Source organism: Bos grunniens, chromosome 5 (assembly GCF_055505025.1).
Source record: "Bos grunniens cultivar Pamir isolate PY7600 chromosome 5, Bosgru_T2T1.0, whole genome shotgun sequence".
In the NCBI taxonomy this organism is placed as follows: domain Eukaryota; kingdom Metazoa; phylum Chordata; class Mammalia; order Artiodactyla; family Bovidae; genus Bos; species Bos grunniens.
This window is the reverse complement of record NC_141169.1, coordinates 44,891,146-44,909,337: the sequence shown is the minus strand read 5'-3', so window position 1 is coordinate 44,909,337 and position 18,192 is coordinate 44,891,146. Positions and strand designations below refer to the sequence as shown.

Sequence of the window (18,192 nt, the reverse complement as noted above, 5' to 3'; positions counted from 1 at the left end):
GCCAGAAAGAAAAACACCAATACAGTATACTAACGCAAATATATGGAATTTAGAAAGATGATAATGATAACCCTGTATGTGGGACAGCAAAAGAGACACAGATGTACAAAACAGTCTTTTGGACTCTGTGGGAGAGGGTGAGAGTGAGATGATTTGGGAGAATGGCATTGAAACATGTATATTATCTTATGTGAAATGAATCACCAGTCCAGGTTCAATGCATGATACAAGATGCTTGGGGCTGGTGCACTGGGATGACCCAGAGGGATGGTACGGGGAGGGAGGTAGGAAGGGGGTTCAGGATGGGGAACACATGTACACCCGTGGTGGATTCATGTCAATGTATGGCAAAACCAATACATATTGTAAGGTGATTAGCCTCCAATTAAAATAAATTAATTTATATTAAAAAAAAAAAAAGAATACTGGAGTGGGTTGCCACGCCCTCCTCAAGGGGCTCTTTCCGACCCAGGGATTGAACCTACATCTCTTAAGCCTCCTACATTGGCAAGTGGGTTCTTAACCATTAGCACTACCTGGGAAGTAAGGAGATTGCATGTAATCAAAAAGCTTCCCAATGAACAAAAGCCTAGGACCAGGAAGCCTCACTGGTATATTTTACCAAGCATTCAAGGTGGAACTAATACCAGTCTTTCTCAAACTCTTTCAAATGTAGAAGAGGAAGAAACACTTCCAAACTCATTTTATGAGGCCAGCATTACCCTCATACCAAAACCAAACAAGTACACCACAAGAAAAGGAAATTATAGGCCAAAACCCCTGATAAATATAGAGCAAATATCCTCAACAAAATATTAGCAAACTGAATTCAGCAACACATTAAAAGGTACATAATCCATGATCCTTAGTATAAGGATGTAAGAATGGTTCAATATACACAAATCAATCGTGATATACCACATTAACAAAATGAAGGGTAAAAAATATGATCATTTCAATTTATGTAGAAAAAGAATTTGATAAATAAAATTAAACATCCTTTATGATAAAAATTTCCATTGTGGGTATAGAGGAAACAGTGTACCTCAACATAAAAAGTCATAGATGACAAGTCCACAGCCACCATCCTCTTAAATAATGAGACACTGAAAGCTTTTCCCCTAAGATGAGGAACAAGACAAAGATGACAACTCTTGCCAGTTAAGACTCGATGCATTTACAGTTACGGCCCAGATTCAATTCAAAGTTGGGGAACTAAGATCCTGCAAGCTGTACATTGCGGCAGGAGAAAATAAAGAGAGACCGGAATATGAAGAAAAGGAAACACTTGTGCACTGTTGGTGGGAACGTAAATTAGTATAGTCACTACCAATACAACTACCATGTGATCCAGCAATCCTATTGCTGGATATTTATTTGAAAAAAAAAATGCTAATTTGAAATCCCATTTTCATTGCAACATTATTTATAATAGCCAAGGTGTGGAAACAATCTATGTATCTATCAATGGATGAATGGAAAGAGAAGATGTACTATGGATGGAGGTTCATGACATTATATAGGAGACAGGAATCAAGACCATCCCCAAGAAAAAGAAATGCAAAAAATCAAGATGGCTGACTGGCCTTACAAATAGCTCTGAAAGCAAAAAGCAAAGGAGAAATAGAAAGATATACCCATTTGAATGCAGAGTTCCAAAGAATAGCAAGGAGAGATATGAAAGCCTTCCTCAGTGACCAATGCAAAGAAATAGAGGAAAACAATAGAATGGGAAAGACTAGAGATCTCTTCAAGAAAATAGATACCAAGATACCAAGAGATACCAAGGGAACATCTCATGCAAAGATGGGCTTAATAAAGGACAGAAGTGGTAGGGACCTAACAGAAGCAGAAGACATTAAGAAGAGGTGGCAAGAATACACAGAAGAACTCTACAAAAAAGATCTTCATGACCCAGATAATCACAATGGTGTGATCACTCACCTAGAGCCAGGCATCCTGGAATGTGAAGTCAAGTGGGCTTTAGGAAGCATCACTACGAACAAAGCTAGTGGAGGTGATGGAATTCCAGTTGAGCTATTTCAAATCCTAAAAGATGATGCTGTGAAAGTGCTGCACTTAATATGCCAGCAAATTTGGAAAACTCAGCAGTGGCCACAGAACTGGAAAAGGTCAGTTTTCATTCCAATCCCAAAGAAAGGCAATGCCAAAGAATGCTCAAACTACCGCACAATTGCACTCATCTCACACGCTAGTAAAGTGATGCTCAAAATTCTCCAAGCCAGGCTTAAGCAATTCACAATGAACCGTGAACTTCCAGATGTTCAAGCTGGTTTTAGAAAAGGCAGAGGAACCAGAGATCAAATTGCCAACATCTGCTGGATCATCAAAAAAGCAAGAGAGTTCCAGGAAAACATTTATTTCTACTTTATTGACTATGCCAAAGGCTTTGACTGTGCAGATCACAACAAACTGTGGAAAATTCTGAAAGAGATGGGAATACCAGACCACCTGACCTGCTTCTTGAGAAACCTGTATGCAGGTCAGAAAGCAACAGTTAGAACTGGACATGGAACAACAGACTGGTTCTAAATAGGAAAAGTAGTATGTCAAGGCTGTATATTGTCGCCTGCTTATTTAACTTATATGCAGAGTACATCATGAGAAACACTGGGCTGGAGAAGCACAAGCTGGAATCAAGATTGCTGGGAGAAATATCAATAACCTCAGATATGCAGATGACACCACCCTTATGGCAGAAAGTGAAGAACTGAAGAGCCTCTTGATGAAAGTGAAAGAGGGAGAGTGAAAAAGTTGGCTTAAAGTTCAACATTCAGAAAACTAAGATCATGGCATATGGTCCCATCACTTCATGGCAAATAGATGGGGAAAGAGTGGAAATAGTGGCTGACTTTATTTTTCGGGGCTCCAAAATCACTGCAGATGGTGATTGCAGCCATGAAATTAAAAGATACTTACTCCTTGGAAGGAAAGTTATGACCAACCTAGACAGCATATTGAAAAGCAGAGACATTACTTTGTCAACAAAGGTGCATCTAGTAAAGGCTATGTTTTTTCCAGTGGTCATGTTTGAATATGAGAGTTGGACTGTAAAGAAAGCTGAGTGTCAAAGAATTGATGCTTTTGAATTGTGGTGTTGGAGAGGACTCTTGAGAGTCCCTTGGACTGCAAGGAGATCCAACCAGTCCATTCTAAAGGAGATCAATCCTGGGTGTCCAGTGGAAGGACTGATGTTGAAGCTGAAATTCCAATACTTTGGCCACGTGATGCGAAGAGCTGACTCATTGGAAAAGACCCTGATGCTGGGAAAGATTGAGTGTAGGAGGAGAAGGGGACGACAGAGGATGAGATGGTTGGATGGCATCACTGACTCAACAGACATGAGTTTGGGTAAAGTCTAGGAGTTGGTGATGGACAGGGAGGCCTGGCGTGCTGCGGTTCATGGGGTCACAAAGAGTCAGACACAACTGAGCGACTGAACTGAACTGAACTGAACTGAAGGCATTACGCTAAGTGAAACTAGTCAGAGAAAGACAAATACTTTATGAACCAACAGGGACTTCCCTGGTGGTCCAGTGGTTAAGAGTCCACAATCCCACTGCAAGGGTCCAGGTTCGATCCTTGGTCAAGAAACTAGATCCCACATGACACGATTTAAAAAAAAAAAAAAAAGATCCCAAATATTGCAACTAAAGATCCCACATGCCCCAGTGAAGATAAAAGATCCCAGGGCCACAACAAAGACCGGCATGGCCTAAATAAACAACAACAACAGGAAAGAAAACCAAGCTTATAGGTTTGGAGAACAGATGAATGGTTGCCAGAAGGTGGAGAAGGGGTTGGGGAGTGGGAGAAATAGGTGAAGGGGGTCCAAAGGTACCAACTTCCAGTTACAAAAGAAGTCATGGGGATGTGACATACAGCACAGTGACTATAGTTAACAATACTCTATTGCATGTTTAAATTTGCTAAGAGTACATGTTTAATGTCCTAAACACAAGAAAAACTTTTTGTAACTAGGTATGGCAATGTATGACTAATATAACGACCAAACCTGGTTTACCAAGAGAAACTGGGACAAACCTTTTGCCAAAACCTATCCAATTGTAGGTACCCAGACAGGGCAAAGCTGTCCAGTGGTAGAGGCTCTACTTGTCTTTGCGGTCTCTCTCTCTGCCCCTGATAAAAGGCCCATTGGTGTATTCAGTCCCCTGGTATATAAGTACCCATTATGGACTAACTACAATTGCTTTGTTTCTTAACTTGAAATTTTAAGAAAGTCGATCATATAAAATGATCAACAGCCTTGTATCCAAGTCTAACTAAAATCCAATTAGCCATGGTCAAGGCACAGGGTCCTTTCCAGGGATAAATGAAGCAGGCAGAGAGTCTCTTTGCAGCCTGGCCATTACTGTTAATGTGGAAGTAATTTGTTTAAAGAGAGAGAACTGTGCACATGGATATATCCTTTCAATCTATCAAATACTCTGCAGAGCTCTAAGATTTACAGTTAATATTTGAAAAATCATGCAGTGCTTGTTAAGGCAGCAGATTCTCAGGGCTTAGTGGTAGCTTTGGAGTGGAGTACAGAAAAATCTTTCTTTGAAAAATCACCTCTAGTAATTCTGCAGGTGGTCCATAAAGAAACATAATAATAGCTTCATTTTAGTCTTGAAATATCATCCAACAAACCTTAGACACTGCCCTTTTCCAACTACTAGCTTCATAGCAACTTTTCTCCCGAGACCTACTATGCCTCTGCTTGGATCACCTTACTTGCAAAAGAACAAAAATTTTAAAAGCAAGATGCGGGTGGAGGGCGACACAGACATGACACAGGGGACAGGAATATCATTCCTGGCCTCATCCACACCCTGCACACTAACTCTTTGTCTTCCTTGAAGCACATACCCTTCCCCAGAACACAAAATCCCACAGAAAGTTTATCTGGAAGAAAGGCAATGAGGTTTGGGCTTCCCTGAAGGCTGACAGACATGTTCTCAATTTCTAAGTATCTCAGAAGTATTTTCTTGTGTATTCTCAGATAAGCATCTTTTATCAATCACGCAGGTAGTGACATGCTCAGTTTTACCTAAAAGTGGTGGACTAGGAACATTTTCCTTGAGAGATCACACATGCAAGAAAAAGATTTGAATTTAAGTTGTTGCCTCCCATAATTCAAGGATTCTAACTTGTGGCAAGATGCCTCAGGGTGCTGCTCCAGAATGACTAGAACTTTAGCAAATTTTCTCACTTGAAAATCAGAACATCTTCTCAGTTAAAGTCTCATAGAACTCTTCAGAGAAAAGGAATGGCACGGGGATTAATTAATCTCCTGTGTCCACACCGGGTGGCTAAAACGAGGGGAGGGTGCACACATTAGACAACAAGCAGACCTGTGGCTGCTGAAGACAGAGGAGCATTCACGGTAAGCCTCCTAGCTTAGAAAAATTAAAACCAACTCTCCTGGATAAAGGAACTCTCTCCCAGACACAAAGCCAAAACCCAGCTGCTTCCAAAATTTACAGAGTCCTGATGTTTTCTGTTTGTGTGCAAACTTATAAAAATGCCAAATACTCACCTTTCTCAGAAAGAGGAAGAGGAACTTTCTGAGTTCAACAGCCACCAAGTGAATAACAAATAACTTTGGAAACTTTAAGATCAGAAGGTCTGTCGTCTACCTGGTCATTCTCAGCTTGTAGAATTAAAGAGAAAGATATGGCAAAAAACAAACCAAAATGAAACCAAAACCCAAAAACTCCCCCAAATCCAAAACAACAAAAATTTAAAAAAACACAAAAACCTACAGATGGAATTAATACAGTTCACTTGACAGTTATTTATTATCCTGCCCACTTCTTTCCAGCACCATTTCCATCACCACCACACCGGCCCCTCTTCTCCCCCAGTCCTTATACAGCTGCTTTCTTAATTAAGCACTGAATTAAGCAAGTAGTGATTCACTCCAGACGAGGGTATACTTTCAGGAATTTGCATACTCAAGTTTCCTGTGTTTCTTTGGAGAGGCTCATTCTTGATGAGGAAGAAAGCATTTGGTGGCTCCTAGAAACTGTGACTTCCCCCTGGAGCTATTCTTCGCCTCCTTCCAGGGAATTCCCCTACTAACAATGAGCACAATGAACACAGGGTTTGATTATCTGCCCTGCCAGCTTCTTGCATGCAACAGAACCTATAAACAAAAATACAGGTAGGCATCTGCTTCTATGGAACTTAGTATAACCACTTAAATGGAATGCTAAATGTACAGCAACAATTAAAGGAAGGATGATAGAGCATTTTGACATCAAGCCTGTCCTTTCATTTCCCACAGATCCCAACTGCTTTCAAATGAACTGCCCATTAGAGGCATTCAATCCCAAAGAAAGGCAATGCCAAAGAATGCTCAAACTACCGCACAATTGCACTCATCTCACACGCTAGTAAACTAATGCTCAAAATTCTCCAAGCCAGGCTTCAGCAATATGTGAACTGTGAACTTCCGATGTTCAAGCTGGTTTTAGAAAAGGCAGAGGAACCAGAGATCACATTGCCAACAGCCGCTGGATCATCGAAAAAGCAAGAGAGTTCCAGAAAAACATCTATTTCTGCTTTATTGACTATGCCAAAGCCTTTGACTGTGTGGATCACAATAAACTGTGGAAAATTCTTCAAGAGATGGGAATACCAGACCACCTGATCTGCCTCTTGAGAAATTTGTATGCAGGTCAGGAAGCAACAAGTGAGAACTGGACATGGAACAACAGACTGGTTCCAAATAGGAAAAGTAGTACGTCAAGGCTGTATATTGTCACCCTGCTTATTTAACTTATATGCAGAGTACATCATGAGAAACGCTGGACTGGAAGAAACACAAGCTGGAATCAAGATTGCTGGGAGAAATATCAATAACCTCAGATATGCAGATGACACCACTCTTATGGCAGAAAGTGAAGAGGAACTAAAGAGCCTCTTGATGAAAGTGAAAGAGGAGAGTGAAAAAGTTGGCTTAAAGCTCAACATTCAGAAAACGAAGATCATGGCATTGGGTCCCTTCACTTCATGGGAAATAGATGGGGAAACAGTAGAAAGAGTGTCAGACTTTATTTTTTGGGGCTCCAAAATCACTGCAGATGGTGACTGCAGCCATGAAATTAAAAGATGCTTACTCCTTGGAAGGAAAGTTATGACCAACCAAGATAGCATATTCAAAAGCAGAGACATTACTTTGCCAACAAAGGTTCATCTAGTCAAGGCTATGGTTTTTCCTGTGGTCATGTATGGATGTGAGAGTTGGACTGTGAAGAAGGCTGAGAGCCGAAGATTTGATGCTTTTGAATTGTGGTGTTGGAGAAGACTCTTGAGAGTGCCTTGGACTGCAAGGAGATCCAACCAGTCCATTCTGAAGGAGTTCAGCCCTGGGATTTCTTTGGAGGGAATGATGCTGAAGCTGAAACTCCAGTACTTTGGCCTCCTCATGCGAAGAGTTGGCTCATTGGAAAAGACTCTGATGCTGGGAGGGATTGGGGGCAGGAGGAGAAGGGGACAACAGAGAATGAGATGGCTGGATGGCGTCACTGACTCGATGGACGTGAGTCTGGGTGGACTCTGGGATTTGGTGATGGACAGGGAGGCCTGGCGTGCTGCGATTCATGGGGTCGCAAAGAGTCAGACATGGCTGAGCGACTGAACTGAACTGAACTGAATGGGCCCTTATTAGGCAGTTTTACTGAAAAATTGAGTAGAGCTTACAGAAATAGTGGTGCATGAGAAGGGTGGCCTTTTACTCACTCCCAGAGGGGCCATGGGGATGTTGACAATACCTTTTTCAAGGGGAGAAAGTGAGTTAATACATACTAAGCTTTTCGGCATAATGCCTGGAACATGGCAAGCCCTGTGTCTGAATTTGCTATTACAATACAGAAAGTCCCAAACTTCACGATGGCTTAAGGTGTTTCAACTTTACAATGGTGTGGAAGATGTATGCATTCAGTAGAGAATATACTTGGAGTTTGAAATGTGATCTTATCCCAGACTAGTGACATTTTTTGTTTATGAGGGTAAACAACTGATACAACTATTTTGTACCCAGACTGCCATTCTGTTTTCCATTTTGGGGAGTGTATTCAATATATTACATGAGATATTCAACACTTTATTCTAAAATAGGTTTTGTGTCAGATGATTTTGCCTGACTGTAGGCTAAATGTATGCGTCCTAGGAAAGTTTAAGGTATGCTGATCAGAACTATGATGTTTGGTAGGTTAGGTGAATAGAACCCATTTTTTACTTTATTTCTAATTTATGATGGCTTTATGTCTGATTCTTTGTGAACCCATGGACTGTAGCCTGCCAGGCTCCTCTGTCCATGGAATTCTCCAGGCAAGATTACTGGAGTGGATTGCCATTTCCTTCTCCAGGGTATCTTCCCTACCCAGGGACTGAACCTGGGTCTCTCTTGTTGCAGGCAGATTTTTTACCTTCAGGGAAGTCCAGTATCAGAATGTTATCCCACAGGAAATCAAGGAAGATCTGTATATAGACTCTTCTCTTCTTTCAAAAACACAAAACTCCTGATAAAAATCACCTGGCAGAGGCCCAGAATAGTGTAAATTCATGAGAACTAATTTTGAAACATAAGAATATTCATTTAGACAATTATCAACTGGTAGCAAATTCCTAGGGCAGGAACCTAACTACTTTTAAGGGATTAAAAATCCTAAAACATTCCCTTGGAATGTTTGGCACCTTAGGCCGAACTTAGAATAGTTTTTAAAGATATTGAAGAGAACAGTTATATTCTTATAACTATTAAGCAAGAATTTGATGTTGTTTTTCAGTAGCTAAGTTGTGTCTGGCTCTGCAATGCCATGGACTGTAGCCCGCTCGGCTCCTGTCCTTAGAGTTCTCCCAGCAAGTGAGTTCTCCCATTTCCTTCTCTAGCTAAGTAAGAATCAGTTCAGTTCAGTCGCTCAGTCATGTCCGATTTTTTGCAACCCCATGAATTGCAGCACGCCAGGCCTCCCCGTCTATCACCAACTCCCGGAGTTCACTCAAACTCACGCCCATCGAGTTGGTGATGCCATCCAGCCATCTCATCCTCTGTCGTCCCCTTTTCCTCCTGCCCCCAATCCCTCCCAGCATCAGTCTTTTCCAATGAGTCAACTCTTTGCATGAGGTGCCCAAAGTACTGGAGTTTCAGCTTTAGCATCATTCCCTCCAAAGAAATCCCAGGGCTGATCTCCTTCAGAATGGACTGGTTGGATCTCCTTGCAGTCCAAGGGACTTTCAAGAGTCTTCTCCAATACCACAGTTCAAAAGCATCAATTCTTCAGCGCTCAGCTTTCTTCACAGTCCAACTCTCACATCCATACATGATCACTGGAAAAACCATAGCCTTGACTAGACAGAATAGTTGCATATGAATGCTGTTTCTGACAGATGGAACAAGTTAAGTTTACCCCCTCAGATGGCTGAAGCCTTTTACCAATATTTATGGGATGACTTTTTAAGATTTTTACTTGTCTTTTTTAAAATTTATTTTTAATTGAGGGAAAATTGCTTTACAATGTTGTGTTGTAATGTTACTATTTTACAGCGATGCAAATTAGACATAATTATACATACATCATCTCCCTCTTGATCTTAGAATTATTCTTCTCCACAGAAATCTTTAGTAAAAAGTGAAAGATTTATATGATAGGAAGAGAAACCAGAGTATTACTTGTCTTTAATAGATATCTTATTGGGGACCTGGCAAGGGAGTTTATGGCACTGGAGTTATGGAAATATTAAATAGCATTTTGCCTTTTAAAATCTCTCTCTTTTTGTTTGTTTTTTTTTTTCCAGTCCCAAGGTTGCTTTAGCCAACAACTATCTTTTTGAATGCCTACATTTCAAATATATAAGATCAATATTTCAAGGGATTAGGAATTGTAGATTTTATCTAAGAAGGAAGTCAGGGACATATTTGCCTGTTAGCAGAAATCCAGGATAATTGCTATAATCTTTTTCTTTTCTTTAATGATAGGAAGATTAGTTGAGTATTTTTAGTGTATGAAGTGCCATCCCCAAATACACGAAAGTCTGGACCTGGTAGGTTCTGCTTACAGAGTAAGGGACAATAAATCAAGCTTTTTTGTAAATGTTCTGGACCTCTGTTAAAGCAGTTTCCTGGCTATCAGTATTTACATAAGTTTTTTACACTGGCTGAGTGCCATCTGTAGTTCTTGACATTTGTTCTCTGATCTTCCCCTCCTAATCTTGTAGAAGCAATAAAGGCCCCTTATGACAAACTCCCCTGACAGCTGGCCTGGTTGGACAAAAAGAAGCTTGCCTGTAACTTCATGTCTTAGGCGTCTAGCTGGCTGGCTAGCTGCTAATACAAGACTGACAGACAACCTGCATCACCCAAGTGGCAGAAAGCAGGGGTGCCGGAAGCCAGCACGGGAGATCCCACCCCTGACAAGGTCATGTGGAACAGATCTGACGAGCAAGGAAGATCAGGATTCGAGGGACCCCCTGGACCTGCTTGAGCATCTAACCCGAAACCAGAATCTGTCTGTCTTACTATTTTGTGCCTTTTACCAACTCTTCTGACATTAACAGGGGGCTATCCCCGACCACCTTTCTCTGGAAAAAGTCAACTTAGGGCTTTAGTTAATAAGTCTCCTGGGCATGATAGGAGTGTTTCAATTCAAACCTCTCTGATGGCTTTCTAGTTTGCCTGACAAGTTTATCCAGACTCTTGCAGCTACACATGTGATTGTTCACAACCTCCCAACCGTGAGAGACACGGGAAGCCTAAAACATTCTAAAAATATAGAGCCTTTCAAAGAATTAAAAACTATTAGAGTAGTGCTGGTGTAAGATTTCATTGTTAAGCCAATGCTTGCTGCCAAGTGCCCATATCCCTTATCCATTGTGCACCTGGAAGTGCATTGGTTAACACAGTTGGAATGTAAGAAAAACAAGTAGTAGCCTTGGAATTAACCACGTCAGACCTTTGAGCTAATTGGTTCTTTCTTTGTTGTAACTCACTGCACCTTTGCTCCGTGAGAATGTAACTCTATTTAGCACTTTCTGAGGCTGACATAGATTAGAAATATAAAGAAAAAACATTTCAAGAGAAAATAAGTTTTCTGGTTGAACAGCCTTTATCAAAAAAGGGTCATAAAATGTCCACAGGCCTCCAAGGCCAGAAGATAATGTACACAACATTGTTTATGGGAAAGGTATGCAGAAAAAAATCCTGGTTTTGATAAAGACAAAACAGATGTAATGTTTGGGCTGACTTTGCATGACTTTGCATCTTTCATTTCCTTCTATGTACAAGTCAAGGTATAAAAAATCCTTTTGAAAATAAAGTTATGGTGAGCTTTGCTCACTGAAGCTTGGTCCCCCTGTGTCATTCTTTCTTTCTTTCCTTTTCTTTCTTTCTCTCTCTCTTCTTCTTTCAGGATGACTCCTTAGGGCACAGGGGCTCTCTGAATTCACTTTTTTGCCTGGGCTTCTAAGAGCTGATTGGGAAGGCACCCTGTGTCTTCACCGGGGAGAGGGCGTCCTGCGTCCTCACCCCACGGAGTGGGCGCCTGTGGCCTCCGTGAACAGAGCAAGTTCTGTGTCAGAAGCTCTATTGGCTTTCTGTGTAAACCAAGGAAGATCAAGCCTCTTTCTCTCCCCTTTTACTTTCCTTATCACCGACGCCGTCATCCCGAGGGATTCCCTGGATCCTGCCAGGGCTGGACGCCGGCACAGGGGGAATATTCTCACTCATTACAAAAGTTCTCAGTATATAAAACAAGACAAATAGAGATTCTCTTCTCATGGTTTTTCATCCTTATGACAAATGACAGAGACAAAGGAAAGCATGATTCTTTCTGGGAGGCTAAGAATCAATAACTATAGGTGTTGATTACCAAAAACAAATTCACAAGAGTCACAGTTTAAGATCTGTTTTCACAACTGTTTTTCTCCTGCCACTGTGAATTTGTAAAGGAAGGCACAAGGAGAAATTTTATCCTCCTCTCTTCACTGTGCACTACAGGCAGAGAGCTGGGAGATGGTTATTATTGTTGTTCAGTCGTTCAGTCATGTCCGACTCTTTGTGGCTGTTTATGGTTGGCAGCACGCCTGGCTTCCCTGTCCATCACCAACTCCCAGAGTTTGCTCAAACTCATGTCCAGTGAGTTGGTGATGCCATCCAACCATCTCATCCTCTGTCATCTACTTCTCCTCCTGCCTTCAATCTTTCTCAGAATCAGGGTCTTTACCAAGGAATGGCTCAATGCATCAGGTGACCAAAGTATCAGAGCTTCAACTTCAGCATCAGTCCTTCCAATGACTATTCAGAGTTGATTTCCTTTAATATTGAGTGGTTTGATCTCTTTGCTGTCTAAGGAACTCTCAAGTGTCTTCTCCACCATAGTTCAAAGGCATCAGTTCTTCGGCACTCAGCGTTTTTTATTGTCCATCTCTCACATCCGTACATGACTACTGGAAAAACCATAGCTTTGACTATAAGGACCTTTGTAAGCAAAGTAATGTCTCTGCTTTGTAATATGTTGTCTAGGTTTGTCTTGCTTTGCTTCCAAGGAGCAAGTGTTGGTTAATTTCATGGCTGCAGTCACCGTCCACAGTGATTTTGGAGCCCAGGAAAATAAGGTCAGTCACTGTTTCCATTGTTTCCCCACCTATTTGCCATGAAGTGATGGGACCAGATGCCATGATGTTAGTTTTTACAATGTTCAGTTTTAAGCCATCTTTTTCACTCTCCTCTTTATCCTTCATCAAGAGGTTCTGTGTTCCTCTTCACTTTCTGCCAAAAGGGTGGTGTCATTGCCATATCTGAAGTTATTGATATTTCTCCCTGCAACCTTGATTCCAGCTTGTACTTCATCCAGCCTGGCATTGCCGGGAGCCAGCGTGAGGAGCTCCACCCATGGCAAAGGTCATGAGGAAGGAGGCTCGGCATACACAAAGGCGGGATTGAGCCTCAGGAGTCCCCCTGGATATTCTCGAGCATCTACCCCCCAAAACCAGAGTCTGCCTACTTTACTGCTTTGTGCTCTTACCTCTGACTTTACTGGGGGCTGTCCCCCACCACCATCTCACTCTCTCTGATAAAGAGTTAACTTACAGCTCCAGTTAATAAGTTCCTGGGCATTAGGAGTGTTTAAATCCAAACCCCTCAGATAGCTCTCTAACTCGCCTGACAAGTTTACTCGGACTCCTACAGCTATGCATATGATTGTTTACAGTCTCTCAGTCTCGAGAGGCACGGGAAGCTTAAGATATTCAAATAGCTTAAAGCCTCTCAGAGAGTTAGAAACTGTCAGAATAAAACTAGTAAAAGATTTCATTGATGAGCCAATGCTTGCTGCCAAGTATCCACATCCCCTGTATTGTATCCTTGAATTAATTAATATAGTTGGTATGTAGAAAAAATAAGTAGTGGCCTTGGTGTTAGCAACTTTAAACCCTTAATGTAATAAATTATTTCCTTTGTTGTAAACCCACTGCACCTCTGCCCTATAGGAATGCAACTTTATCTAACACCTCCGGAGGATGGCACCAAACCTTAAAATAATTACTCTTAGAGAAAATAAGTCTTACGGTTGACAAACCTTTGTCAAGAGTCACAAAATGTTAATAGGCCTTCTGGCCAGAAGATGATGTAAATCACCTAAACCATTTGTATATGATATATTTGCAGGAAAGAAACCCTGGTTTTGATAAGTATCAAAGACTGCTGACTTTGCATGATTTCACGCCCCCTATTATCCTCTATGTACAACTTATGGTATAAAAGCCCCTGTTGAAAATAATGCTACGGGCCTTGCTCACCAAAGCTTGGTCTCCCCATGTCATTCTTTTTCTCAATTTCTGGCTGAGGTTTCCATCTGGAGCACGGAGGTCCTCTGCGACCATTTATTTGCCTGGGCTTCTAAGACCCACTCGAGAAGGTGCCTAAGGTGGGGCATCTTCTGCTATTAGAGAGGGCGCCAGCGGCCTCCGTGGTCAGAGCTAACCTGATGTCACAGGTTATACTGATTTTCTGTGTAAACCAAGCTACTCAGCCTCTTTTCTCCGCTGAATTTTCCTACTGAGCTATCCTCATTCTATTACTCTTTATATCTTTGATGAATATTTAAATAAAGCTATTGTATCCAGTGAACTCGCCGAAGCTGTCTCCCCTTTGAATACCCTGGTTCAGCCAGGGCTGGACCTCGGCATGGCATTTCACACGATGCACTGTGCATGTAAGTTAAATAAGCAGGGTGATAGTATACAGCCTTGACATACTCCTTTCCCAGTTTTGAACCAGTCCATTGTCCAAAACATGTCCACGAGACTAACATGGTTAGAATTCTTACTTTCTGCTGGTCTCTTGTCTGTTATCCTGTATCTCAACTGCAGTCTCCAGGGAGAGTGGAATGTTCCAGTCTTTCACTGTCTCATCCTCATCACTAGAAACTGTACAAGAGGAAACATTTGTTTCCTTTTACCTGGAATGTTAGATTCATGAATCAAGGCAAATTGGAAGTGGTCAAACAGGAGATGACAAGAGTGAACATCGACAGTCTAGGAATCAGCAAACTAAGATAGACTGGAATAAGTGAATTTAACTCAGATGACCATTATATCTACTACTGTGGACAGGAGTCCCTTAGAAGAAATGGAGTAGCCATCATGGTCAACAAAAGAGTCCTAAATGCAGTATTTGAATGCAATCTCAAAAACGACAGAATGCTCTCTGTTTGTTTCCAAGGCAAACCATTCAATATCATGGTAATCCAAGTCTTTGCCCTGACCAGTAACGCTGAAGGAGCTGAAGTTGAACAGTTCTATGAAGACCTACAAGACCTTCTAGAACTAATACCCAAAAAAGATGTCCTTTTCATTATAGGGGACTGGAATGCAAAAGTAGGAAGTCAAGAGATACCTGGAGTAACAGGCAAATTTGGCCTTGGAGTACAGAATGAAGCAGGGCAAAGGCTAATAGAGTTTTGCCAAGAGAACGCACTGGTCATAGCAAACACCCTCTTCCAACAACACAAGAGAAGACTCTATACATGGACATCACCAGATGGTCAACTCCGAAATCAGATTGATTATATTCTTTGCAGCCAAAGATGGAGAAGCTCTATACAGTCAGCAAAAACAAGACCGGGAGCTGACTGTGGCTCAGATCATGAACTCCTTATTGCCAAATTCAGACTGAAATTGAAGAAAGTAGGGAAAACCACTTGACCATTCTGGTATGACCTAAATCAAATCCCTTATGATTATACAATGGAAGTGAGAAATAGATTTAAGGGACTAGATCTGATAGACAGAGTGCCTGATAAACTATGGACGGAGGTTCATGACATTGTACAGGAGACAGGAATCAAGACCATCCCCAAGAAAAAGAAATGCAAAAAACCTAAATGGCTGCCTGAAGAGGCCTTACAAATAGCTGTGAAAAGAAGGAAAGTGAAAAGCAAAGGAGAAAAGGAAAGATATACCCATCTGAATGCAGAGTTCCAAAGAATAGCAAGGAGAGATAAGAAAGCCTTCCTCAGTGATCAATGCAAAGAAATAGAGGAAGACAATAGAATGAGAAAGACTAGAGATCTCTTCAAGAAAATTAGAGATACCAAGGGAACATTTCATGCAAAGATGGGCTCGATAAAGGACAGAAATCATAGGGACCTAACAGAAGCAGAAGATATTAAGAAGAGGTGGTAAGAATACACAGAAGAACTGTACAAAAAAGATCTTCACGACCCAGATAATCACGATGATGTGATTTCCCACCTAGAGCCAGACATCCTGGAATGTGAAGTCAAGTGGGCCTCAGGAAGCATCACTAAGAACAAAGCTAGTGGAGGTGATGGAATTCCAGTTGAGCTATTTCAAATCCTAAAAGATGATGCTGTGAAAGTGCTGCACTAATATGCCAGCAAATTTGGAAAACTCAGCAGTGGCCACAGGACTGGAAAATGTCAGTTTTCATTCCAATACCTAAGAAAGGCAATGCCAAAGAATGCTCAAACTACCGCACAATTGCACTTATCTCACATGCTAGTAAAGTAATGCTCAAAATTTTCCAAGCCAGGCTTCAGCACTACATGAACCATGAACTTCCAGATGTTCAAGCTGGATTTAGAAAAGGCAGAGGAACCAGAGATCAAATTGACAACATCCACTGGATCACAGAAAAAGCAAGAGAGTTACAGAAAAACATCTATTTCTGCTTTATTGACTATGCCAAAGCCTTTGACTGTGTGGATCATAATAAACTGTGGAAAATTCTGAAAGAGATGGGAATACCAGACCACCTGATCTGCCTCTTGAGAAACCTGTATGGAGGTCAGGAAGCAACAGTTAGAACTGGACATGGAACAACAGACTGGTTCCAAATAGGAAAAGGAGTACGTCAAGGCTGTATATTGTCACCCTGCTTATTTAACTTATATGCAGAGTACATCATGAGAAATGCTGGGCTGGAGGAAGCACAAGCTGGAATCAAGATTTCTGGGAGAAATATCAATAACCTCAGATATGCAGATGACACCACCCTTATGGCAGAAAGTGAAGATGAACTAAAGAGCCTCTTGATGAAAGTGAAAGAGGAGAGTGAAAAAGCTGGCTTAAAACTCAACATTCAGAAAACTAAGGTCACGGCATGCGGTCCCGTCACTTCATGGAAAATAGATGGGGAAACAGTGGCTTACTTCATCTTTCTGGGCTCCAAAATCACTGCAGATGGTGATCACAGCCATGAAATTAAAAGATGCTTGCTTCTTGGAAGGAAAGTTATGATCAACCTAGACAGCATATTAAAAAGCAGAGACATTACTTTGCCAACAAAGATCCGTCTAGTCAAGGCTATGGTTTTTCCAGTAGTCATTTATGGATGTGAGAGTTGGACTGTAAAGAAAGCTGAATGCCAAAGAATTGATGCTTTTGAACTGTGATGTTGGAGAAGACTCTTGAGAGTCCCTTGGACTGCAAGGACATCCAACCAGTCTATCCTAAAGGAACTCAGTCCTGGGTGTTCATTGGAAGGACTGATGCTGAAGCTGAAACTCCAACACTTTGGCCACGTGATGTGCAGAGTGAGTCATTGGAAAAGACCCTGATGCTGGGAAAGATTGAGGGCAGGAGGAGAAGGGGACAACAGAGGATAGGATGGTTGGATGGCATCACCGATGCAATGGACATGGGTTTGGGTGGACTCTGGGAGTTGGTGATGGACAGGGAGGCCTGGTATGCTGTGGTTTATGGGGTCACAAAGAGTCAGACATGACTGAGCAACTAAACTGAAACTGAAGCCCTTTTAGGGTTTTTGGCTGGGGCTCTGTAACAAAAAATTAAGAGAAAAGCAAACATGTTTGTTAACATGTACGTTTCATATATACTTATGTGAAATACAGGCAGCAGTAACTCAAAAACATGGCTAGAGCCGAGATTTACAGATTATCTTAAAAAACAATATATTTTTAGAGTAGCAACAAGACATAGGAAAAGAGTTCTAGCTTCAAGGGTGGCAGATTGTGGGACGATAAATACATTAGAAGCTAAGGAAAGATACTAGCTACTCAGTAAATGTTTTGTCAGTCCTCTAGTGCTGTTTTGGGGCTGATAAGTGTCAATAGTTGTTGGTGATTAATATCTGCACAAATTTATGTTCTGCTTTCAGGAAACTAGGGAGAGGGCAGAGAATTTTTCTTGGATCTTCTTCCTCTCAGTTGCCTTCAGCTCAAAATAATCCTTATGCCAAAGGGGAAGATTTTGGGTGGCATATTCTGATATCCCTCTGCAGGTTTTACTGTTAAGTTCTTTTGCTTTGCAATGACCTTTTATGTTCTAACATGGAAATGTGAAGTAAGGCATTGTCAGAAAGGAGTTAGGAATGTTGTTCTCATGAGCTTACTTATCATAGGAAAATATGGATTTATAAATGAAGAATTTACAATAGACACCAAAAAAGTTGGCAGAGGAATCTGGTTGAACAACATGGTGTGGTGCTACATACCTGTCAGAACACCAGGCAGTGTGTCATGTTGTTTTGTGGAAAATGTATATATATAACAATTTCAAGTGAAAAAATTGAAGACAACAGAGTGAAAGCACATAAAACAATGTAACGAAAAAAAACTTAGTGAAAGATTTGAGCTTATTTTCAGTTGTGTAAAATATTCCGTTTTTTTTTTTCTTTACAGT

The 18,192-nt window shown here is 41.2% G+C and overlaps 1 pseudogene; it reads right to left on the bottom strand.

The window, feature by feature from the left end:
* Nucleotides 1-9,594: 9,594 nt before the first annotated feature.
* On the bottom strand, nt 9,595-9,700 carry LOC147371838 (U5 spliceosomal RNA; annotated as a pseudogene).
* Between the last annotated feature and the right edge of the window lie 8,492 nt (nt 9,701-18,192).